Source organism: Rhineura floridana, chromosome 3, assembly GCF_030035675.1.
Source record: "Rhineura floridana isolate rRhiFlo1 chromosome 3, rRhiFlo1.hap2, whole genome shotgun sequence".
NCBI lineage: Eukaryota > Metazoa > Chordata > Lepidosauria > Squamata > Rhineuridae > Rhineura > Rhineura floridana.
Window position 1 is genome coordinate 169,518,503 of NC_084482.1, and position 26,846 is coordinate 169,545,348.

General features: G+C 42.7%; 1 protein-coding gene across 15 annotated transcripts in view; it reads right to left on the minus strand.

Annotated features, from left to right (window-relative positions):
* Nucleotides 1–26,846, minus strand: part of CHL1 (cell adhesion molecule L1 like) — a 365,024-nt gene that overhangs the window by 289,960 nt on the left and 48,218 nt on the right. For 4 of the 15 annotated variants that reach the window (XM_061618580.1, XM_061618578.1, XM_061618575.1 and 1 more), the window contains exon 2: nucleotides 6,617–6,672. The exons of 7 other annotated variants lie outside the window; for them this stretch is intronic. The gene's annotated coding sequence lies outside the window, so the exon portion shown is untranslated. Of the gene's footprint in view, nucleotides 1–6,541; nucleotides 6,673–15,159; nucleotides 15,220–17,915; nucleotides 17,962–26,846 lie in introns of those variants that run through there. 4 more of the 15 variants (XM_061618587.1, XM_061618588.1, XM_061618585.1 and 1 more) reach the window with 4 other exon arrangements.

The following is a 26,846-nucleotide window of genomic DNA, read 5'->3' on the forward strand; positions in this document are numbered from 1 at the left end:
ATGTTTGTTTGTTTGTTTGTTTGTTTGTTTGTTTGTTTGTTTGTTTGTTTGTTTGTTTGTTTGTTTTATTGTATGTGTACACCGCCCCATAGCCAAAGCTTTGCAGCCATAACAGCACCACCCATGAACAAGAGGGAGGTATCAGCAAGCTTGGGTAAAACTAAAGGTTTGCAGAACTACAATTACAAATTAGCAGCCGGGGGTGGAATGCTAAGGCAGAGGGAAACCTCAAAAACAGCCCAATGAAGTCTGAACACGCTTAACACAGGCTGTTGGGAGTATGGTGGCACTTATGCATTGTCATAATACATCTGCAATGAAAGATGTATAGCTTCATTAAATTGGCATAATGTTAATTTATATGTGCAGATGCAACTTCAGAAATAATTACTATAATTTAAACAGATAAGTAGATAAGGCTCTGAGCAGGTGATCTGTGTGCCCATCTACTCAGTCTGCTGACCAGATGCTAACTACAAGAAACTGTTCTCCTTTCTTATGGTTCTTTTTCTGGATTTGGACTGAACAGCTGTTCAAACAGAGGTCTGTACACTGTAAAGTAGAATACATGGCCACCTTAGTTACGAGGGGTGAGGATGGAAAACCGGGGAGGGGAAACAGGGATTGAAATGGGGTTTAGTAGAGGAGCGGGTGGCTGACTGACTGGAACAATGAACAGGAGCACTCCCCAATTCAACATTTTGTTGTTAGGTTCCACTTGTTTACGTATATATTGAGTAAACAGGTCATTCAAACTTCTTCCCAAAATGGGTTCCAATCTAGAGGTGCTCTTGCTCAGCCGCAGCATGTGGTCCCATTGTTTCATGCGAGACTCACTCTCCTCATTCACTCCACTAAATTAGCACTAGGAAGAAGGGGCTGTCTAGTACCTAAGCCCAGCAGAAGGAAGAAGTAGCAGGAGGGGGCAAGGAGAAACAAGCAGCACTGAGACCTCATTCAAATTGCTAACTGTCACTGCTCAGCCAGGAACATCTGACCAGGTAAGGAAATCCCCATCCATTCGACTGAGTCATAACTGCTATCCTGTATGAGCTGCAGCATCGCTTCCAGTGCATGTGTGTGTGCCTCTCCTTTTATGGCTTATTCTGAAGCTAGGAGGATGAAGAGCAATAGGAATGAGGAGGGTGGGGCAAGCCTGACTATATCCGCTACCCTTATACTTAGATCCACAGGAATCTACCTTTACATTAAGGTCATCTTTGAAGGCCCTGATTCATGGAACTTAGAAAACTACCTTATGCTGAGTCAGACCATTGGCCCATCTAGCTCCGTATTGTCTACACCAATTAGCAGGGACTGGTTGGTGCTTGTTTTTGGCACCTCTTATTTATTTTAATTTGTATTATGGGTTTGTCATTTTAAATCTGTCCATATTTTTGAGACTGATGTGAACCACTTTGTTTAGATTTAGGGGTTGAAAAGTAGGATAAAAAATTATAGGATAATTAAAATAGCCTGAGTCCTCCTCAAAAACAGATTATAAACTCTTTCAGATCATCAGATAATCTATTTGGTAGTACACATGCACTGTATTGGACATTTATTCTTTTCCCTTGCCACACTCTTTTGAGGGCATAGATAGAGTGCCATCAATGTGTAGGAAACTGATTCTCAACTTGGACTTGCTTTTGATGGATTTTAGTGACACTCTGAAGTACTTAAATGTTAATGGATATTTGTGATGAGTGGATATTTAAGATAAAAATTGGCTTCCTGATTCTCAAGAAATTTTAACATGCCCTATGGTCTGATCTAAAAGGTGTCTGGACATTCCACTTTGGACCACCTGCAGAAGAGATTTTGCTCCAATAATCTCAAATGCTTTCCTCAGGAATTTTCAACTCAGCCACTTAATTATCATACAGATATGCTATACACACACACACACACACACATACACACACACACAACTTCAAATTGTGGGTTCTGTCTACATTTAACTATGCTGCAATCCTCAACACAGTTACTTGAACTACATTTTGTTGGAATAAATAGGATTCATTTCGAAATAAACAAGGTTAGGATCAGAGAACAAGGGTAATATTCTTCTGTTGCTATACTTTGGCTGAGCTGTGGGGAAATTTTGGCCATCCAGATGTTGCTGAACTACAACTTCCATAAGCCACTGCAAGCATGGCAAATGGCCAGGGATGATGGGAGTTCTAGTTCAACAACATCTGGGGGCCAAAGATTTCACACATACTTAAATGGGACTACTCTTTAATCTATTGTGCAAGGATTTGCAACACCTATAAATTCTCGGTCAGTTGATATTCATGGATGTACTCAAAGAGTTCAAATTCAAATATTTACCAATGCCAATAAATACTCTAATCTGTTTTAGGATACCTAAATTCTATCCGTAAGAATACCAAGAAAAGGCTTGGTTTTTTTCTAATCCATCCTAACTATGGGTTTCTCAGTAGTTTTGCCAACATAATGACTTGCATCATAAAGGTTCTGCTATCCTATGATTCTCCCTTTCGTTATACTACAAGACTTTGAATTCAGGATTTTAAAAGAAAAGCCCACAAAATCAATGTTTGGAGTAGGATGTTGGGAACCTATAACTCTCCAGATGTTGTTGGATACCAACTCCCACCTGCCCCAACCAACAGGTTTGGGATGATGGCAGCTGGAATCTAGCAACATCTGGTGGGCTACAGGTCCTCCACACCTTATTTATTTATTATTTAATTTATATCCCGCCCTTCCTCCCAACAGGAGCCCAGGGCGACAAACAAAAGCACTAAAAACACTTTAAAAACATCATAAAAATAGACCTTAAAATACATTAAAACAAAACAACTTTAAAAAGATTTTTTAAAAAAGATTTACAAACATTCAATAAAAGGGTTAAAAACATTGTTTGGGGGAAAGTTTTTTGTTTTAAAAAAAATATTAAAAAGCAATTCCAACACAGACACAGACTGGGATAGGTCTCAACTTAAAAGGCTTGTTGAAAGAGGAAAGTCTTCAATAGGAGCTGAAAAGATAACAGAGATGGCGCCTATCTAATATTTAAAGGGAGGGAATTCCACAGGGTAGGTGCCGCCACACTAAAGGTCCGTTTCCTGTGTTCTGCATAATGGATGTCCTGATAAGATGGTATCTGCAGGAGGCCCTCACCTGCACAGCACAGTGATTGACTGGGTATATAAGGGGTAAGACAGTCTTTCAGGTATCCTGGTCCCGAGCTGTATAGGGCTTTGTACACCAAAACTACAACCTTGAACTTGGTCCAGTAGCAAATGGGCAGCCAGTGCAATTCTTTCAGCAGTGGGGTGACATGTTGGCGATACCCTGCCCCAGTGAGCAGTCTTGCCACCACATTTTGCACCAGCTGCAACTTCTGGACCAACCTCAAGGGCAGCCCCACATAGAGTGCATTACAGTAATCCAGCCTGGAGATTACCAGTGTGTGGACAACAGTGGTCAGGCTATCCTGGTCCAGAAATGGCCACAGCTGTCTTACCAGCTGAAGCTGGTAAAGGCACTCCTAGCTAGGGAGGTCACCAGGGCCTCTAGTGACAAAGATGGATCCAGGAGCTCCCCCAGACTATGAACCTGCTCTTTCAGAGGGAGTATGACCCCATCCAAAGCAGACAACTGACCAATTATCCGAACTCGGGAACCACCAACCCACAATGCCTCCGTCTTGCTAGGATTGTGACTCAGTTTTTGGCCCTCATCCAGCCCACCACTGAGTCCAGGCACCGGCCCAGGGCTTGCACAGCCTCTCCCGATTCAGATGTTACAGAGAAATAGAGCTGGGTATCGTCAGCATACTGCTGACAATTTGCCCCAAATCTGCTGATGACTGCTCCCAGAGGCTTCATATAGATGTTAAACAGCATGGGGGACAAGATGGTACCCTGCGGCACCCCACAGCACAACTGCCAGGGGGCCAAAAGATAGTCACCCAATGCTATTATCTGAGAGCAACCTTGGAGATAGGATCGGACCCACTGTAAAACAGTTCCTCCAATACCTATCTCACCAAGTCGGCCCAGAAGGATACCATGGTCAATGGTATCAAAAGCTGCTGAGAGACAGAGATGGAAATTCTGTAGACCACGGCAACTCCTCCCCCCCCCGGACCTGCAGCCTGTGGTGGTGTTGCACCGAGTATCCAGGTGTGCAAAGCTGGGTCAGATCAACTCCTCCCAGCTCACCCACCCAGGTCTCGGTAATGCACACCAAATCGGCACCCCCATCCACAATCAAGTCATGGATGAGAGTGGTCTTATTGTTGTTTAACACCAGACTGGTACACAACACACACAGGCCAGTGGGCATAGCAGATGAGCAACGAGGAACCCCTCCATGAGAGGAGTGGCAGCAAGGAAGAAGGCGCAGATAGCCTTGCCCTCATCTTCTATGGTAATTCACCACATCCCCGTGGCTATATTTCCCTCTACCTGTGATCAGTGAAATTGGGGTGGCATCACCCATGTTCCTCCGTACTAAGACTCCTCCTAAACACCTCATATGGACCCAACACAAGCCCACCAACAAAGCCTGCCGGAGCCAATTATCCCAGTAGGTCTCTGCGAGAATTGGGAACAGTCATACCCATTCGAACTTTTTCACACAGGGCCCATCTACTCCACCTCCTGTCTCACACCCAGGGAGGGCCAGCCTTCTGCCAGTTGCAGACTCTCACTCTGAAGGCATCTGGTGACTTTCTCCTCTCATTCAGTTCACTGCACAGGCTCTCACCCTGTGCAGGAACTACACATGCACCACATGCCCTCTCCACCACCAATATCCTCTAGATTGGTTTAACAGAAAACGAATTAAGAAAAGAAAAAAGAAAGAAGAAAAAAAGGTAATAGAAGGGGGTAATACTGGAATCTTCTGTCCAGTATTGCTCTATGCGGATGACACGGCCCTCATTTCCCTAACTTGTGTGGGGTTGAGAAGACTGCTCACTAAATTTGGAAGGTACGGCAAGAACGAAGGATTATCTATTAACTATAAAAAGACCAAAGTAGTTGTCTTTGCTAAGAGGCACGAGCAGCATAACTGGATGCTGGATGGCCATAGGATAGAACAATGCCGCTCATTTAAATATCTGGGCATCCATTTTTTCTAAAAATACTCTGTGGCGCACCCATCTAGAGGCAATAACATCTTCAGCTGCCCACTTATCAGGGCCTATAAAGAAACTTTACCATACTGGGGGCCACCGCCTAACAGAACCAACGTTAAACGTTTTTGCAGCTAAGATCATGTCCCACCTTTTGTATGGAGCAGCAATTTGGGGTATGCAGTGCGGAGACCAACTCAACATAATCCAAAACAAGTTCCTGCGCCTGCTCCTGTCTGTAGCACACAGCACACCTGGTGCACTTCTAAGGAGTGAAGCAGGCCTTCCTTCCCTCAAAGCACGCATACACCAATCCATCTTAATATACTGGAAAAAGCTATCAACGATGCCAGAACACCACCTAGCCAAAATATGTTTCTTGGAGCTACAGAATCAGGATGGCTGGGTACAACATAGCAGACGCTCGATGCTTAGCTGCTCGATCTCCCCCGCCACGCTAACACAGGACATATCTGAAAGCATGATCAGGGACCCTGTCTATGACAAAGATGCCCAAAAAGATCTTGAATACCTAAAAAAATGTAAATCTGCCACCTGGTTTGGTAAAATTAAACTAGATCATGAAAGGGCCTCCTACCTGCGGGAATTAACATTTTTCCCCATAAGAAGTGCCTTCACCCGACTCAGATTCCAACTGATGCCCACTGAATATCTGGTTGGCAGATATTCCAAAAAACCATTAGAAGATTGGTTGCGCATATGTGGGTCAGGACAAATAGAAGGCATGGAGCACTATATATCACACTGCGCTTTGTACGACTCACCCAGGACAAAGTTCATCTTTCCCTTTCAGTCTTTATTAGAAGGCCAGTCAGATGAACTTAAGGTAAGATGGCTACTGGCAGACAAAGACAAACTCGTCACCTACAGGGTAGACCAGTTTGCATTAGCCGCAGCAAAGATAAGAATGGCCTTACTAAAACACATGAGTCCTACCAACAAAGGGAGATTCACCTAAGCACATTCTAACCTAAACAAATGAATAAATGAAATAAATACCAGCATTTCTATAATCATTTTAATTAGTTTTTGAAAATTCAGGGTTTTATCTATGTATCATTGGATAGATTCCTACTGTCTTATATACATTTTATATGCATGTTTTACCAGATGTTTTATATTGACATTCACATTATAATGGCCATTGGCTAAAACCAATAAACTACTACTACTACTTCAAATAGAAGGGGGTAGCGCCCTCGCCCTCAGGACTCCCCAAGGGGCAACCCCCTTTGGTGTTTCCCTTTCGGTGGCGATCCTGCCGGCAGCAAACCCACCACCAAAGGGCAGCTGGGCTTTTATGCCTCCTGACCCAACCAGCAGGTGATGCAAGAGGCTGCAAGATTAACTGCAGCCTCTCTCTGGAGCAAGGGTCAGGCAGAGAGTCCCAGTCCTTGCAGCACTTACCAGGGACTTCAGCTGTCTCAAGAGACATCAACGCAAAGGAGCAAGCAGCAAGCACCCAGATGCTCAGATACTCACTCCCAGAGCAGGTCTTCTTCAGTCCCCTAGTGCTGCAGCTGTTCACACGGGGAAGCCTGCAAAAGATTCAGGTTGTGAGTCACCTGTCCCTTCATTCCTAGTCTGTGCTCACTTCCAGCAAGATGTCATGTATTAATTTTCTCTTTTTTGCTTTTTGTAAGTTTACTAGGCAACCTTCTTCAAATTACCCAATTTGCTATGATGAATTTGTTAGAAAATTATATTATGAATAAACCAGAGCTTATATGCAACATGTTCTCATACAAGCATATCAATGAGCACTGAGAGATTAAAGCAGTCTTTAAAATAGGGTGGGGGGAGAATCAAGAATCCACAAATGCAACATTCGAGGAGTATGTTTCTCTTTTTTTAAATCAATGTTCACTGCACTAGTCGCTTGCAAAATTAGACTATTAATTCTGTGTAAACTAACCTATCTGAAAAGCTCACTGTGGGGGATTATGGTCATAGCTGCTGTTGCACTAGGCTGCATTAGGCAGAAAGCGCTTTAATGAGTTCCCTGGAGAGTCTGCAGTGTCTTGGATCTTTGTCTTGAAAAGAACATTTTTACCCCATTTAACTGCCACATCTGAAATACAACATGTGAATGACAACAAACAAAGGGACTATTACGAAACATTACAAAACCAACAAACATTGCTCTTCTCAGTATCAAAGGGATCCCTGCTATCATTGACATATGAGATCCTTTCGATATACCATGGGCTGATTTTTTTAAGGACTTGGTGTCACACATGGACAACAGTCAGGAGTACAAAGAAAAGTTTATATGGCACACAAGTCAGAAATCATATCATCCTGTTGTGCACTGTGTTATTTATAGACATAAAAAGGTTCTAATATTCTTCCATCTGCTGAAATGGGGAATGGTGCCATTTATCATTTCTCATCCCACCACTGGAAAATATATCACCCAGTGACACAGGATGGGGCCTTCTCTGTGGTAGTGCCCTGATAATTGAATGACCTCCTCCTAAAAGTATGCTAGGTGCTGACACTTTTGACCTTTTACTCCTTCAGTAATAAGGAGTCTGTTTGGCCAGAGGTTTATGGCATAGTAAAACACTGCTGTATTTTGGTCTTAAGTTTTATTCTGAAAATGTCAATTTGTATTTTTACCTGCTCTTAACTGTTCAGATGTGTGTGCTTATTTCAAATACTGTGTACAGAGACTTGAAACAGCTCGGGATATGGCACATAAAATGCTGTGCCATGCAACTCAAAAACCATATTGCGCCAGCACTGTGAGGATATTATGGGGAAAGAATTGCTTTTCTAAATAAACCCCAAAGCCAATCTTTCCATCACTGGATGAAACTAAATGTTATAAAGACAATAGTCTTACAATAAATTACCTCTCCCTCTCCATAACATCCAGTTCAGCTTACCCTTTGTTAAGAACATAACAACATAAGAAGAGCCTGCTGGAGCAGACCAGTGGCCCATCTAGTCTAGCATCCTGTTCACACAGTGGCCAAACAGATGCCGATAGGAAGCTCACAAGCAGGTCCTGAGTGCAAGAACACTCTCCCCTCCTGATGTTTCCAGCAACTGGTATTCAGAAGCACACTGCCTCCTATTAGAGAAGCAGAGCACAGCCATCATGGCTAGCACCCACTGACAGCCTTATCCTCCAAGAATTTGTCTAAAACTCTTCTAAAGCCATCCAAGTTGGTGCCATTACTGCCTCTTGTGGGAACACAATTTACCTTCACAGCCACTGCACACTGGGCCAACATCTTCCATTGAGCTATCCACTACAACACCAAGGTCTCATTGCTGCTGAATCACTGCCAGTTCAGACCTCATAAGCACATGTGAGGATTTTTTTTGTTCCAATATGAATTACCTTACACTTATTTACATTGAACTGCATTTGCCATTTCACCACCCAGTTTGGAAGGTGCTTTTGGAGCTCTTTGCAATCTCTTTTTGTTTTAACAACCCTGAATAATTTAGTATCGTCAGCAAACTTGGCCACCTTAATGCTCACCCCTAACTCTAGATCCTTTATGAACCAGTTAAAAAGCACACATCCCAATACAAATCCTGGGGAGACTCCACTTTCTGCATTGGAGAACAGTCTATTTATTTCTACTCTCTGCTTTCTTTTCTAGCCAGCTTCTGATCCACAAGAGGACCTCTCCTCTTATTCCATGACTGCTAAGCTTACTTAGGAGTCTTTGGTGAGGTTTCTTCTCAAACTCTTTTTGCAAGTCCAAGTACACTATGTCCACTGGATCACCTCTATCTATACACATGCTGACACTCTCAAAGAACTCTCATAAGTTAGTGAGACAAGACTTATCCTTGCAGAAGCCATGCTAGTTCTTCTTCAGCTTGGTTATTGGTTCTTTAGCTTGGTTATTTGTTCTTTAGCTTGATTATTGGTTCTTTAGCTTGGTTCTCCTTCTATGTGCTTGGTTACTTTATTTTTAACAATACTTTCTACCAGTTTTTCCAGGACAGATGTTAAGCTAACCAGCCTGTAATTTTCAGGATCCTCCTGGATCCATTTTTAAAGATTGGCATTACATTGGCCGCTTTCCAATCCTCGGTTATGGAGGCAGATCTGAGGGACAAGTTACATATTTTTGTTAGAAGATCAGCAATTCAACATTTGAGTTCTTTGAGAACTCTCAGGTGGATGTCATCCAGACCCGGTGGTCTGTCAGTTTTTATTTTGTCTATTAGGCCTAGACCTCCTCTTTGGATGCACACCTTAATGTGGTGAGGGGGTTTAAGTGTGTTGAAGGAGCTGAGAGCAATGCCATCAGGAGTCTAGACCAAGAGGCTAGACTCCTAGCAGGGGAACCCAAGGCTGAATGGTCAAAGCTGAAACACCAGACTAAGATGCATCCAAACTCAGAGGAAGGCAATGGTAAACCACCTCTGAATATCTCTTACCACGAAAACCCTATGAACAAAGTATCCAAAATACAACAGGAGATAGTGCTGGAAGATGAGACCCTCAGGTCAGAAGGCACTCACTGAGCTACTGGGGAAGAACAAAGGACAAGTACAAGTAGCGCTGTGAGTAATGACGCAGCTGGGTCAAAGCTGAAAGGAAGCCCAGAGGCGCACAGATGTGAAAGGAGAGTCCAGAGTTGTATGACACACACACAATAGGAACATGGAATGTGAGAAGCATGAACCAGGGGAAGTTAGAAATTGTCAAGCAAGAAATGGAACGCATCAACATTACAATACTTGGTGTGAGCGAACTAAAATGGACGGGAATGGGACATTTCCAATCAGGCAGCTACAAAATATTTTATGCAGGAAATGAGAAAATAAGAAGAAATGGAGTTGCTTTAATAGTGAGAAGCGATGTAGCAAGAGCAATTAGGAGCTATAACTCAAGGTCTGAGTGAGTGATATCAATGAGATTAAATGGGAAACCTATCAACATAACCATCATCCAAGTCTATGCTCTGACGGCAAACGCAGAACAAGAGGAATTGGAGAGATTTTACACAGAAGTACAGGAAGAAATTGATCACACACCAAAACACGATGTGCTGATAATCATGGGGGATTGGAATGCAAAAGTAGGGAACAGAGAAGAATTAGGAATTGTGGGGAAATGGGGCCTAGGAGACAAACGAAGCAGGAGAAAGACTTATTGAATTCTGTGAAGCCAATAATTTGTTTCTTGCGAACACATTTTTTTAAACAACCGAAAAGATGACTATACACGTGGACATCACCAAATGGTCAATATAGGAATCAAATTGATTATATAATTGGTAGCAGAAGAATATAAAAATCAAATAAGGAACAGGTTTGAGGCTTTAAACTTAGTTGACAGAGAACCAGAAGAACTATGGAATGAAGTCAGAGACGTTATCAGAGAAGAATGCAAAAAGACAATACCTCTAGTTAAAAAGCGAGAAAGACCTCAATGGATGACTGAAGAAACTCCACGTGTATAGTCGTCTTTTCGGTTGTTTAAAAAAATGTGTTCGCAAGAAACAAATTATTGGCTTCACAGAATTCAATAAGTCTTTCTCCTGCTTCGTTTGTCTCCTAGGCCCCATTTCCCCACAATTCCTAATTCTTCTCTGTTCCCTACTTTTGCATGCCAATCCCCCATGATTATCAGCACATCGTGTTTTGGTGAGAGGGTGAGAGGTAAGAGGCGAGAAGCATCCTGGTGGCGGAGATGGCGGAGGGACTGCCTGACGGTGGTGAGAGCATCATCAGGGAATGCCCGACGGCGGGTAGAGCACCGTGGAGGAGCACCCGGTGGTGGCAGAGGCGACAGCGAGAGAGCGCTGGGGAGCAGCCCTACGGCGGTGAGAGTGCCGTAGAGGAGCCCCCAGTGGCGGTGTGTGCTCTGTGGAGGAGTGTTTGGCGGCAGAGGAGGTGGCGAGAGAGCGCTGAGGAGCGGCCTGACGGAGGTAACAGCCCCGGAGAGGAGCGCCTGGCGGCGGTGAGAGCGCCGCAGAGGAGCTCCCGTGGGCGGCGACGAGCATCCGGCGGCGGCAAGAGAGTGGTGCAGGAGAGCTGAGTAAGAACGTGAAGTGAGAGATTAGGACACTGCCTGCCTGCCCCTGTGGCTTGTACACAGGGGAAAGGGAAAGAGTGCTATCAATACACCAACGCTGATTGCCCTGAAAGGAATGTTTGATGTGGTTGTTTGTTGTCTATGTGGATTTGTGTTGGAGTTGGGTGTGGCCGTCTTCTACTTTGGTACAGGAGAGCTGAGTAAGAACGAGAAGGAAGAGTTCAGGGCATTGCCTGCCTGCCCCCTTGTGGCTGTACACAAGGGAAACGGAAAGAGTGCTATTATTACGCTAACGTCGACTGCCCTGAAAGAACTGTTTGATGTGGGTTGTTTGATGTTTATGTGGATTGTGCTTGTTGAATGTATATATGTATGCTTGGCCATTGTTTGGTATATGTAAATGGGTTTGATGTGTATGAGAGAGTGTGTGTGTATATAGTTTATTTTACTATTTATAAGTTTATCTACACTGGCGTTGTTACTGGACTCTGCTGTGTTCTTGTTATCACGTCGTGCCATCTAATATCATTTGATACCATCTCTACTACTCCACTTTCATGTTACAGCCATTAATTTGATTGTTGTTGTTGTGTGTTAGATTGATTGTGTGATAGTGTAGTAGTAAATGTATGGTTGAATGTATGAGTGTGGATAGTTTATGATTTAATTTATAATTTATAATGTACATTGGAATGTATGAGCGTGGACAGTGTATGACTTAAATTATTTTTATTTTTACTGTGGTCTTAAAGGAGTGGCTGGCAGTCTCTGGGGTGTACGGGGTGGGTCTTTGCTTTTATTATTGTTTTAGGACAGGCCTGCCCATTTGGCAGCCGGGATAGGGGCATGTGTAAACCAAGGGGGGATGGAACAGAGAAGGATGGGGGCCAAGTTATACCAAGATTGGGAGGCAGGCGCTGGACTGATGCTAGGGGCAGACCACGTCAATTTAGAGGAACAGGGGATAGATGCGTAATACCCATTCCCTGTTCCGGGTCTGCCCCAAACCAGAAGTCAACTGGGGGAAGCAGGACTCCTACCGACCTTCGACTGCTGCTGTGTAATGCCAGGTCTGTGACACAAAAAACATCTGTCATCCATGATATGATACTGGATGAGTGCACAGACCTGGTGTGTATTACGGAGACCTGGCTGGACGAGACCTCAGCTCCCATTCTTGAGGCCATGTGTCCGCCAGGTTTCCATTATGCGCAGCAACCGAGGGTAGGAAGGCGGGGAGGGGGAGTGGTAGTCATCTATCGGGAGTCCTTGATTTTCACCAGGCCTCCGCTCCCAAGGACCAAGTTTGTTGATTGCATGTACTGGAGGTTGGGCCCGAAGGGCAGTTTGGGGATCCTGCTTGTGTACCGCCCGCCCCGCTGCACGGCAGACTGCCTGACTGAGGTGCTGGAGGTAAATAAGTAAATATGCACAGGATTGTGCTATTAGTCTTCTTGGTAGATTTGATCTCAGTTGTCAATTATTACTCAATAAAATCCAGAGACTATTTGTTCAGTTTGTTTGGTCTGATTCAGAAATTAGTCTGCAACATCTTCAAATGATTTCCAAACACCCATTTATTTCATTCCTACGCTACACTTTTAAGTGCATTTATTTCATACATACTCTACACTTTTAAGTGCATTCATACACTACACTTTTAAGTTTTTAAGTTATGGGTCATTCCTTCCATCACCCATAATGAAAGTTGGCAGTTCTGGTGGATGGGTGAGAGTCTTTTGCATATTAGGCCATCTCTATTGTTTTATTTTGTTTTGTTTATTAAACTAATAAAACTCTTAACAATAAGAAAAAGTTGTCTGGCTCTTCATATCTTGGTAGTAATTATATTGTTGGCAGCTATCACCAAGTATTGACTGTCCTCGAGCATATTTACCACAAACACATGGCATACAATAGTGAAATTGTGCTAGCTCATACTGTGTCTTATATCACTAAGGTTACTAACCTTTGCAACATCTCTCCAGTTAGTCACCCTTTCAAATATCAAGATGACACAAATTATCTGATGCATAAGTGGTATTCTACATTTCAGAATCCCTAGCCTAATCTATAAATAGCCTTAATATTCTTACCCAATGGACCAAGTATTTCTTTTGGCCTGCTAATTGGTTCCCAGACCCTTCTAAGCATCAACCATATCACTGCCATAGGCTAATCTAATCATTAGCTGAGTGACAATCTTCAAGGGGATTTTCCATCTTTTTAATCTCTGTACTCCCTCAAGAGAACAGGCCTATTATGGACTAAAGCCCATCAGAGCCTTCTCTTTGATTTCCCCCTTATTGTACAACTCGGTAAAAGATAAGGGGAAAAAAAGAGTGGTATAGTCAAAAACATTGCAGGGCCTCCCTAAGGAAGGGCAAAGAGGCCAAGATCGGTTTAGAGAGTAAATTATGGGAAATGGAGAAATGACAGGGTGTCATTTCCTGAACTTACAAGATCTGAGCAGGGTGGTTCATGACAGATGCTCTTGGAGGTCGCTGATTCATAGGGTCGCCATAAGTCGCAATCGACTTGAAGGCACATAACAACAACAACATTTTCGCAGCTGGAGTATTGGCAGCAACATGCAGCATCCCTTATGACTTACGTAGTTATTTTTGCAGCAGTTTCTAGTCTTCCCTTTCAAATCTGAAACCACACTCTTCACACCAAAGTATGCCCAGGGGCAAGCCTTTTTACAGAAGAGTCAAGTATACTTTAGGAATGACTCATCAGATCCATATATTAAGGCTGGCTGGCTCCTTGGGTGGTTTTGATTTTGGAGATCCCCGCCCTCTTGGGCATGATGTTACCTGCATGCCTGACCTCTTTGAGTTCCACTTCAATTTAAGCATGCAGCAAAATGACAAAACCAACAACAGACACCACTATGAGAATTAGTGTCCCCCCTCACCTGCCTTTTGTAACCTTTGCCAAGTTTCTGGCAGCCCATGAGCTGACTGCCCAAAATAGGAGCAGTAACATAAATGTGAGAGTGCATGTCCCAATATGTCTCCGGTATGTGACCAAGTACATAAGGTTCCAATACTATTTTCAAAACTTGTTATACCCCAGCATAAACCAGTTCCAGACAGTAGAGTGAAGCAAAGAGACAACTTTTATTTTTAGACTAAGAACTTCTTTAAGACAAGTGTATATATTGGCACATAAGCATGATGGTTACACTGTTACAGATCCAACATTTCCCTGAACCCTATTTCTCAATGTTTCCTCTTTCAACCTTTTCCTTTCCTAGCACCTCAACACTTCTCATTACTGCCTATTCCCTTCTCTACCTCTAAATCCAATCTGATCTTAATTCTCCTTTAACTTAACCCAACTGTCATAAGTCTTTTTACATTCTCCCCCCTGCTGAATATTCCACATGCAGGACTGGTTAATGATGGAAAAGGGTGGAACCTTGCCCTGCCCATCCCAGGAGGTATATAACTACTTTTGTAAAATAATAATAACAGGCTTTTTACAAACATTATAGAAGCCATACCCCAAACATCCTTGTATTATTACTGCTCCCATGTACATGGAGTAATGCCTTATATATACAACCAGGAGTTGTATCAATGATGGAATATCCCAGTGATATAGATCCTACTTCTAGTGTGCCCACAACCAACTTCAGACACAATTTGAAACAGATGTGTTCACATTACCTGAATTCAGAAACTTAGATCATAAAAGGAGTCAGAGGTGTGGCCCTTTTTTTGCAATCCATCTCCCCATATCCAGGGTTCCCCCCCCCCATGTCAATAGAGGTTGATGACTGGTCCTATAATCACACCCAGCCCTTGCCTTTTAAGCATCTTACAGACAAGATAGAAATTCAGGGTGATATTCAATGCTAGTCCTATGCTAGAGTAGACCCACTGAAGTTAATAGACATGAGTAACTTAGGTTCACTGATTTCAGTGAGTCTGCTCTGAGTAGGAGTTAGTTTAATGCACCCCTGAGAGGTAAAATGGAGGCAATCTGGTAACATTCCTCCTACCTGACACTTATCTCCCTGCTTCTTAACATCATTTAGCCCTCAGCTGGACTCCAGTACCAGATGAACCAAGCTAGAACCAGGTGTGAACACTCTGGGATGATAAGCAAAGGCCTGGGAATTTAGCACCTCTCAACCAAATATGAGTTTATTTGTATTATGGTTTCATTGTGTACTTTTTATAATACTTCTTGTGTTCTTTTTTTTCTTGTACACTGCTTAGAGATATTTTTATATATTAAGCGGTATAGAAATAGTCTAAATAAATAAATAATAAACCATGTGCCTCTTTTGCTCATAAAATCAGATAACCTGCAGCGAGATAACTTTATACATGAGAAGTTGGGAACTGCGGCCTTCTAGATGTTGCTCCCATCATCCTTGATCATCAGCAATACTGGTTGGGAATGGTGGGAGTTGGAGTTCAACAACACATGGAGGGCTACAGACACTCTTTAATCATGAATGGGGTACAACTACATTTAAAGACGTCTGCTTCACTGTCTAGTCTGACCCTGAGGATAAACTTTAGTCCATATGCCATTCCCAAGAATCTCCCCCATCAGCTCACACTCACTTGTCCGGGCAAGCATAACAACAGAAACAAGCAATAAAAGTGGCACAAGTACCATGGGTCTGCTCAGGGAAGCCTGTTAGTAATCAAGTCATGGTTGCAAAAACCACCACTCTGTTCCCTTCAGTTTCCCATGGTGATACATCTCATAGCGGACGTATTTCAAAAGACCAAGCATAAAGAATTCCTACAACAACAATCAAAACTGACTAGTCAGCCCACAGTGATAAAAAGGATGTTCTACACCTTTAAAGTATCCACAGGTGTGTTCTCACAAGATGGTAGGTCCAGTCAGCCTTATCCACTCAAAATTTAAACAGGGATAAAAAATGCATGTGCTCAGATGAGATGTAAAATTTTCATGTGCCTACGTATCAAACTTCTTCATTTTCTGTTTGTTTTCCTTTCTGTCAAGTTGGATGCTGCCAGCACTCCGATTACTTTCTGGGAAGATAAGCTAATATCATATGCATGAGCCCAGGCAGAAGCCACATTGCTGAAGACCGCACAAAATGATTTTAAAGAAATATAAGCTTTCTGAAGGTCTTGGTTTCTGCTCCTGTAACTATTTTTCTTCTAAGAACAGCAGTGACTCTGGTGTGTTGCTTTCAATTCAAGATATGCCCTTATGCATATTCAGCTATCTAAGCCAATGCATCTTAAGCTGTAGTTGTCAATAGGATGCTGTCAAGTTGTCTGATAGACACTGATAAAAATAGAAGAAAACTAAGGCCTAAGAATAAAGACTTGATTTGGAAATTACAGCTAGGATAGAAGTGTCCTTAAATACTTGAGTATATTTCAAAGCATATACTACATCTCCCCCTGTAGAACTGAGGGGAGGGGGAATTCACATAATCATGGCTATACCCCTGTCCCACTTTATGGATTGCAGCATTTTTTTTATCCTTTGCATCTTTTCAACCAAAAATAAAAGTTCACAGCCTAATGTAATTCCATAAGAAACATCTGCCACAACAGGGCACAGATTGACAAGAGGCTGCATGTAAATTCTTTAATATGAAGCAACAGGGTTATATATGACATGCCATGAAAATATGGTTTCATGGTATGTAGCAGGAGTGAAGTTTTCAATAATGTCTCATCAAAGTAACAGCTGACAACTGCCAGCACAAATCAATGCACCTTGGGCAATATGCAACATGCCCTTCACTTCATTTAGAGGCATATGCCACAATATGTTACAACTTTTGCATGCCCCTCCCACACATAATTGCCATTTTGCTGTTTCCTCTCAGAGAGGATAAAATCCAGATGCAGACTGCAGTATAGAACGTCCAGAGAACGGTTTCCAAAGAATGGCATAATTTGTACAGCAGAGGGATATTACATAGTGCATCAAATAAATACACATGCAACTCTGCTGGAGACCTCAACAAACCAATGGACATCTTCCCATAATTTCAGAATGTGCAGCCATACATAACCCATTTTTCAATGAAATGAAAATGTTTACTAGCACGCACAAACACATACACACACAAATATCTGGTCAACCTTTCTTCCCAGCTATCACATGGGGTGAAATGCATCTATAACCTTATTCTTATTAGAATTGCTAGGTTAAAATTAAAACTAACACAGGCCCTGCCAACACCATGTAAAAGAGGCAAAACACATTAGGAAGGAAGGGAAAAGACATGGAAAATAATGTAAAGTCAATCCTACTGGGAGGAAGGGTGGGATATTTTGTTGTTGTTGTTAACAAGAAGAAGAACCTAGTAGAACATGCCCAAGCGACATATTTATTACATGTCCCTGGGAAGGAGGACATACAAGACAGGATTTGAAACATCCTGATATTGTTTAGCATTATATCCTACTCTGCAGCTCCTGTGGTTTTATTTTTTCCATCTTTCTCCTTTCTTTTCTCCTCTTTTTCCTCCCTAGGAGCCCTAGGACTACAGGAACTCCCAAAGGACATATTTCTAAGCATAAATAAGAAAATGAATGCAGCTATTAGGCCACATAACTGATAACAACCTCCAAACCTAATATGTTCTACAAGAAGGCCCCTTGCTCTTTCAGCCTTTGCACTCAGAAGCTAAGCATTCAACCATCAACTCCAGAAGAACACAAGGTATAACACACTGATACCACTTATCCTACCCTGCAAAGTTACAGAGTATGGAAGATACTGGGTAACAAAGGAAATGCCACAAACCGATCTATGTAGATAGGATTTCTTGATGGAAGTGTAAGCAGAGACTTGTTTAGTGAAGAACCTGCCACTGATGCTGCACTGCAGATTTGTCTGAACTGAACTGCAGCCAGTATAGGTTTCAGCACCTTGCTTGAATTGCTTAGTAAGAAGGAATGCCAGTTTCCACCCAGAATATTAAAATTCTTCTTAGGAAAGAGATGTTTGTAGGCCAACTACAAAATCTCCATGGACCCACCCACTTTTGGCTCCAGCCTCATCCACCTTTGGCATTTACCCATCAAAGAGTTTACCGCCGAGGGAGTGCAGCTTTCGACAGAAAAGAAGATTCCCAGTAGTGGTTAAGATCATATGCTGTAAGAATCATCTAAACACCCAGAGGGCCAAATAATTGCTGACAACAACAAAGCATAATTGCTCTGGATCCTACACATACTTATAATATATTACTCCTTCTCCCAGTAAGAGAACACCTGAAAGATTAAGGTTCAATCCCTGGCATCTCTAGGCAGGTGTGGAAATGTCCCATCTGGAAACCTGGAGAGCCACTGCTAGACTGTGTGGACAATACTGAGCTAGACAGACTGAAGTGTACGTCAGCTTCCTATGCCCTTTGGTTTCTTTAGATCTTTTTACAAGTGAAAATTTTGTTCTCTCCCCCTGGAAGCTACTGTCAGTTATTCTACGCACATGTGTATAGCAGGTTCCTTTCTACAGACATGGCCCCCAAGACATAGTCAGCACAGGGATGAAGTCATCAGGTGGTGGGGTCAGCAGCCTTGGACCTATTCTCACCCTCTACACATGTGTTAATTGTGCGAGGAGAACATCTGAATGGGGCTTCAGTGTCTTTGCTTATTATGGGGTGTTTGTCCCTTCCTTCTGCTCCAAGTCAGACATCACATCCTATTTATTTTTCCTGCCAGGACATAAGAAATACCAGCAATATTTAAGTAACACTGGGACTTGTAGTTCTTGAGAGAGCATGTAACATTTATTATTATTATTATTATTATTATTATTATTATTATTATTATTATTATTATTATTATTATTATTATTATTTCTATCCCACCCTTTCTCCCCAGAAGCAGCCCAGGGTGGCAAACAAAGGACAAAACTCATCTTAAAAACAAACCATTTTAAAAACACCTTAAAATAAAATGAAAATGACATGGGGTAGCATGTCTCTTCTCAAACTTCAAGTGCTGGAGTTTCTTATATAAGTGTGTACTCTCTTTCTGTCTCTCTGTCTCTGTTGGTCTCACTCACTTTTCCAACAGAGTTTCTTATTCGATCCTTCAAATCACACAGTATCTTGCAAGATCTGGACACTGTATGTACTATAGAAGCAATACCTACAATTTAGCCTGTTTTTCCTCATGGTACTGGACACTCCTGGGCCTCTGGCTCCACTAAGATGGCCATTTGTCTTACTTTGTGGAGGACAGCCTGCTTCAAAGTCTGTCCAATCTAAGTTCAGTTTAAAGATAAAGAACCATAAGAATGGACAGCAAGGCCTTCAAGTTTTGATGGAAAACTTCAAGGCTCTACTCTCCCTTCTTATGGTTAAGAACATATGGTTAGCAGACTGAATGGGCACACAGGTCACCTGGTCACACTCTTCCCCACTATGGTAATATGTATTTCTATTTAAATTATAGTATGTATTTATAAATGAAAACCATATGTAGATTTTATGCAACTCAGTCCTCTTTTTTAGTGATGCATATCCTGCTTTGGAGGAGCTACGTAAGTGGCAACTCTAGCTCAAGTGTACCTATTCCTCTCCATGCTTGGGCCCTGCTAATGCTTGCATGACATGGGTAGTGTGAGTGATGCTTTCCGACTAGAAAGCATAGGCTAAACATTTGTTTGCATCATATAGTCACACACCAAGGTCAATTATGTCCTATTTGATAGGGTTCTGGTCCTTTTAATCAGCAAAAATATTGGGCGGATAACCTCTGTGACCATAGCACACATGCTCACAGCCATCTTTCTTTCTCTTCTCTCATTACCACTATAAGCTTCTTTCCCAAGTTTATCAAAAACATTATGTAAAGAGGAACCAGTATACAATGCTGTCTGCAAAGATGTTGACGCCTGGCAGAGAGGATTAGTAAATTCAGGAAGATTTACCATCTCAGATTATATTTAAGAGTCAGCAGTAGCAGATGTTCTTCTCCTAGGTTTCTTTAACTATGAGACATGCCTCTCTAAAAAGCTAGGCACAGTTGCTAAGGGTGGTGAGGGAAAATGCTTACAAAAAGAGAAGGGAGGGGAAGCACCTTGGGTTTCATGGGTAAACCGCAGCAATCTGCCACATGTTCATCCAGAAAATAATTTGTTCACCCCTAATGTCTTTTCCTCAACACATTTTAATTCAGAAGAAACTAATCCCCTAAGGAAAATCCCCAGTCGTAGCCTGGCAGTAAAGAGGCTTGCATAAAGGAATTCTTTCTCACAAATACTTAAATACATGTTCACGCTGCATTCACAATGTGGGCAGCAGATCAGGCAGATACAGACCCAAAGTCCCCCTCCTTTCCTGGCCATGTCCCTAGAATGGGGGGGACAGGGAAGTATGGTAGCCCTGGAGCTGCTATACCAGATTTTCTCTGCCATTGAAGCCAATAAGAGGAAAAATATAAATGGAAAGAATGAACTACACAAGACAGCAAAAAAGAAAGAAAAAGCTGCTCCCACCTTCTGTCCTGTTGCCACAAGCTTGGGAGTGCTCTGGATTTGGCCATTCTTCTAATATGGATTCTTCCTCCCCCACCCCACTGGATTACTCTGCCCACAGATTCCTTCTGAGGTTACAGTTGAAAATGCTGCCAAAAGCAGCTTTTTGCTATTCGTGCTCCTTTGAAATTGTCCTTGCTAAAATCACTGCCGTATCCAAAGCTCTCTACTCTGTCCACACTCTCCTTTATGTGTCATAAGAACATAAAAAGAGCCTGCTGGATCAGGGCAGTGGCCCATCTAGTGCAGCATCCTGTTCTCATAGTGGCTAACCAGATGCTGATGCAGTGGCGTCACTAGGGTTGGTGTCACCCAGTGTGGTAACTCATGGTGTCACCACCATGGACCTTCTCCCGTACCAGACCATACAGAATTCTTAGTAATGTTTTTTTGTACTAATGTAACTTGTAAATTGTAATTTCTGTATATCACTGAATGTAATGGCAATAGTAGTGACATAAACAACTAGCAAAATTAAAATTACACCTTTAAATTACAATATCATATGTACAGCCTAAATGTATTTACATTTATACATAGTTTCATGTGGTTAAAGTGAAAATTTGGTAAGAAAACAACAGAATTCAAAGTAAAAACGTTTAAGAACTACATCAAAATTATGTTCATTTTAACATTAAACTTTACTGTTACATGAGATACATTAATAGATTAGGTTTGCATAATCAATAATGGCCCAAATAATGTAGAAGTTGTAGACAAATGCATATGGAAATATACTCATAAATGAAATAATACCAAAAAAATAAACAGGAACAAATACACAAACATTTCAGCACTTAGTGAACATCTCGACTAAATCAGAACTTTCCTTTCCTGGCTTTCAAAGCTGCGAACTTGTGAATCACTTCATTGAAATCAATGCCTTTCGCCAACTCACTTTCAATTGATAATATCGCAAGATCGGAAAGCCTTGATTTGCAACACACAATGCTACTCCCACCCCTTTTTACTGTAAAACCTGATGGGAGCTGCTTTTTCAGTTATTTTTTTAAAAAACTCAGCTTCAAAGAGATTTCACAACTGATTGGCTGATCAACCCTTTTCCCCTCCAGGTGTGACCAATGGAAACACTCTGCTCTGGCAACTAGTGTGTTCATGGCCTTCAGCTGCTGCCAGCCAAAGCTACCTGACTGCTAAAGTCATCATCTAAGGTAGGGGTGGGGAAGACCAACAGCAATTTTTAAGAGGTCCATGCAAAAAAAAGGTGGGAAACTACTGGTATAGGGGGATAATTTCTGTATGTACCCCTCTCTGTCCAGGCAACCAAGAGGCATTAGACTTCACAGACATGTCCCAGCCAGGATACTCAAGGTGTGAAGTAGGGCCAGTAAAAAGAGTGGCCTGGGGATAATTCTGAGGGCCAGTTAGAGAGGCTTGGAGGGCCACATTTGGTCCCTGGGCCTGAGCTATCCCCGCCCATTCTAATGTGCAGCCACAAGTGAAACAGGGCGGGGTTGCAGAAATCCTGATTCAATAGGTCCGCTTCCCAAGTCTGCGCAGTTTTGTTTTGGCTTCAGAGTATCTCCAAATCAAGGATTACAGGTACAGAAGAGGCAATGTCATTTCCACACAAAATTGAACTGAAACCTATCTTTTTTTGAGAAATTAAGCACTGGGGATCATATTGCACCAAGTCTAACAAGTAAATTTCTAAAAAAAAAAAAATTCCAAATGCTTAATGCTGAACTGTGTACTGTAACTGAAATGAGTTAAATACTTGTAAGGATTATTAACAGTACCTAGATATCCCCAAGGGTAGCTCTATTGAATGTCTGTTGCAGCAAAAACAACCTGGCAACCTAGGTAGGAGTAGAGTAGGAGAGGGAGAGGGAAATGACTGGCCGGCTCCAAAACTCACCTTTCCCTTCCCCGTGGTGTGCAAGACAGTCACTTGTGGTGGTGGTGGTGGTGGTGGTGGTGGTGGTGGTGCAGCAGCCTCTAGACTAGCCTGCCTGGTAATTGGCTGCAACGCTGCTCGAGGCCCTGCCCCATGGGAGATCCAGCCTGGCGCCCTTCCCTGCTCTTCCCCCATGCCTCACGTGTTAGTGCAGGCAGGGCAGTTCTCCGCCTGCCCTGCTTCCTGGTGCCTAGGGGCACCTCTGGGTGTCACCCCCTCTCATGGTGTCACCCAGTACGGTCTGCACCCCCGCACCCCCTAGTGATACCGCTGTGCTGATGGGAAGCCTGCAAGCAAGACCTGAGTGCAAGAGAGCTCTCTCCTCTTGCAGCTTCTGGCAACTGGTTTTCAGAAGCATACTGCCTCTGGCTATGCTTCACACTCTCAACTCAATATGTCCAATAATGACTTCCTCATCTTTCTTTCCTGTCTTTCCTCTCCTTGAATACTTTTCACATTCCTAGTATGATTGACTTTCCTATTTTGCTTCTATGTCTGTCCTGGAATTTCTGAAACCCATGATAATACACAAGTGAGGAAGGAGTGTGGGACCATGCATTCTCAGTCCACTCCCACCATTGTGTCCTGCATTAGCCTGTCCCCAAGGCTGTCTGCATGTTTGAAGTATATCTACAGCAGAGCAGCCTGCTATCCCTGTGAGTTGGAACCCTGAGCATATTCTCCAGGGTGCTGTTTCGCTGCAGCCAACTCAGAAGGGACAGGAAGGGGGGAGGCATGAGTTTCAGGCGCCTCTGCAGCCAGAAGAAGCAGAGTTGGGGATTGTTGTGTCTGAGCAGGATCGTGCGGGAGGAGGGCAGCCTGGTCTCCAGCCAGTTCCCACGAATAACGCCCTTTCCGAGCAGCCGAGCGCACCGCCCTCAGTTGATGCAGAGGACTTGTGGGGGGAAGCTTCAGAGACAGTGCCAGCTCCTCCCTTGCCAAGCAGTTCCCAGGAGGATTCCAGTGTGGCCCCGCCCCCTGACCTCAAGCAGGTGTCTTCAGATGAGCCGTTGGATGCGCGTCCCCTGTCTCCTCATTCCCGTCGCCGCGAGAAACGGACAGGGCAGAGACAGGAATTACGAAGGAGTCAGAGATTACGTTCAAAAACATTTCCTATATAAGCCTGCCGCTCCCAGTGGGGGGTCGTTGAGTCAACTTCCTTCACACGCTGCAGAGCATGTCTAGAGTATAGTTAGGGACTCTAGTGAGTTAGCATAGGGTTTCCTATGAAGTGCAATGCCTTTGATGTATCCATTACTCTAATAAAATGAGATTTACTTGCACACACACTCCAGCCTCATTCTTTCAGCTCTGGACGGGACAGGTGCCTGCTACAGGCATGATCAAAACACTGGGGTGCATGGTGCATAGTGGGCAGAGGGTGAATGTGTGTGGCCTCACTCTCCTCCCTTGTGGGAGTATCACTGTCACTGTGTATTTCAAAACACCCAGATAGGGCTTCTATGTACTGTGTGAAAAGGAAGAAGCAAATATTTGCAGATTTAATTAAATTAAACCCATATAGGTAGTGCATTATGGAAAAGTACTACAGTTGTAAAATAGGTTCTATAGAAATGTAATTCAAATGATGCCAAGTGAGCTTTTCTCTCTTCCTATGAGCCATCACCATATTCAATACACATATTATTGACCAATGACCTATGGTCAACACCTTAATATATGACTATATGAAGGAGTCTTCCAGCAAGTCAGACCCAATGTGGGCACATGACCGTACAGCGAGGGGCAAGACTGATACCTCTTTGTTCTCATCTGTGCTTTCAATGGCAAAGCCAGAAGGAAGCTGTGTTGAGCCTTCTTTAATAATACTTAATAGGACTTCTGTCTTTACCTTTAGACTGAATTGCTCGCTCCAACCCTTACGGCGGAGGAGAAACGTTCAAGAAGTGTGAAGCAATGTCTGCAAAAACAACAACCAGTACTCGGGAAGCAAAGCTTCTGTGGCTCCCATCGCACCTTGCCTTCCCCTGATCCCTACTCTTGTTGAACATGTGTTATTTATTTATTTATAAAAGCATTTATGTACCATGCTCTCACAAAACATAAGGGCAGCATGCAGCACTGTGAACACATAAAAAAATTAAAACAATACAAAATACAAAATGAAGCCACCTAATACTGAGTTACACCGTCAGTCCTCCCAGCTCAGTGTTCCCTACTTTGATTGGCACCCCTCCAGGTTTCCAGGCAGAGGCCCTTCCCATCCCCTGCTGCCAGGTCCTTGACATACCAGGGATTAAATTTGGGACCACCTGCATGTACTGTGCCACACTTACCAGTAACTGTTTCCACAACTAAACCATAATTGTTTGTATTTGTCCATTGTATTATTAAATAGCAATGGATGGATGTATTTTGCATTATAATGAAGGTCTGGAAAAATGTATAAAAAGCTAACTGCTTCATTCATAAGCTTCATTTCTGTTTCACTGGAAACTCTGACTATGCTTTTGCAAATCTAATTTGGTGCTACTACTTATTCTCGATTACTGCTTTGTTGGGAGAAGGACATCATCTTGAAATCTTGTCTTCAGGCCTGGCCTTAAAAAATAACCTGCTAGAGATAAAATGGTGTTCTTTGCATCATTTGTGAAACCATACAAAGAAGATAAATGGGCCTCATGGTCAAAAGAGAAGATCAGAAACACAATTCTCTATTATTATGACAAGGACCAAAACAATCAGTTGAATCATGATTTATTTCAGTGACTTTTTGATCTCAGCTGCATATATATAAAATACAATTGGGATAATGACGAATGATTGGTGGATCAGTTTGGTAGTGTGGGTTTTCTGTTGACCTTTTGATCATATTGATTATTTTCAATTTTGGTTGGATTAGAGAACAGAACTAAGTGCACAAATGTTAATTCCTAAGCTTGGTACTGCTGTTTCCAAAGACAAACAGGCTTATTTATGATACAAAAGGATTAATTTCTCATCCTGACACGGAGCTGGAATTGCTCTCTGAAATCTTTGCATGTTGAAGGGAGCCAACACAGCAACATTCACAGTTTCTGCTACACTGTAACAAGGAAGCCAATTGCTGAGCACAAAAGCTCTCTGCACCAAAACCATAATTAGCTTCAAGACCTGTACAAGCTAAATACTGCTTCTTGGGAATCAGTCAAAGAAATCCTATTTACTTTAGTGGCTGCATGAATGGCCCCTGTAAGTTACTTGTTGTAGCTGCCCATCCCCCGCCTTAATGCTTTCTGGTTTAAATTCTCTGTTGTATTCTCACACAGATTATTTTTCTTATGTGTTTCTAACTGAGCACTAGGATGTAACAGGAAATGAAGCTCAAAATTCCATTTCCAATTACACTGCCTCACAGCAGGTGAGCTCTGGTTTGGGGCAGGTATTACCGTGAAATCACCTGCCAATAGGGCATGCAGAAGCTCTGCTTGCATGTTATGCAGAGACAAACAGCAGGGATGATGGAATTCAATACAGTAATCAGGGATAATAATATCACAGATTTTAGGTGAAGGAGTGAATAAACACAGAATCAATTGGCGGATGGAAACCTACATTTGTCAAGAATGTGGTAAGCCTTGCATTTGCAGGCTTCCCACAGCCAGCAGTAGGGAATGCGTTGGATAAAAGGGTTTTATTGGAAAGGGTCTTGGCCTTCCACCTGATATATGGCCAATCCTCTTTCCTCAGCCCCCTCTGCTATTCACAACTCAGTTAGCTTAAGCTTGGGATGACAAATGAAATTGGCAAAGCCATTTGGGTGCCGCAATAATGTAATAAGTAATCCTTACTAAATTATTGTTGCTCCTAACTGGCTTTTCCGGATGCATATCCTCCATTATCACAACAGCCCTTTTTTGCTTTGCTTTAGCGGAAGGTGGGAAACTGGTAGGCTACAGATTTCCTTTTTATGCAGTTTTATTTGATAACATTAACCAATTTATTCTTTAAAATTGGTGGTCCCAAGCAGTTTTAATGAAAAATTAGAGGAGACATTATTTCCAGTCATAAGGAACAGAAGCACTCCACAGATACATCTGTTTTGAATTTTGTTCGTAACTTTATTAATTTATATCCCACCTTTCCTCCAAGAGATTCAAGGTGGTATACAACATGGTTCCCCCCTCCCCATGTTATCCTCACAACAACCCTGTGTGATAGATTAGGCTGAGAGGCAGTGACTAGTCCAAAGTCACCCAGTGAGCTCCATGGCTGAGTGGGGATTTGAACCCTGGTCTCCCAGGTTTTAGGCCAACACTCTAATCACT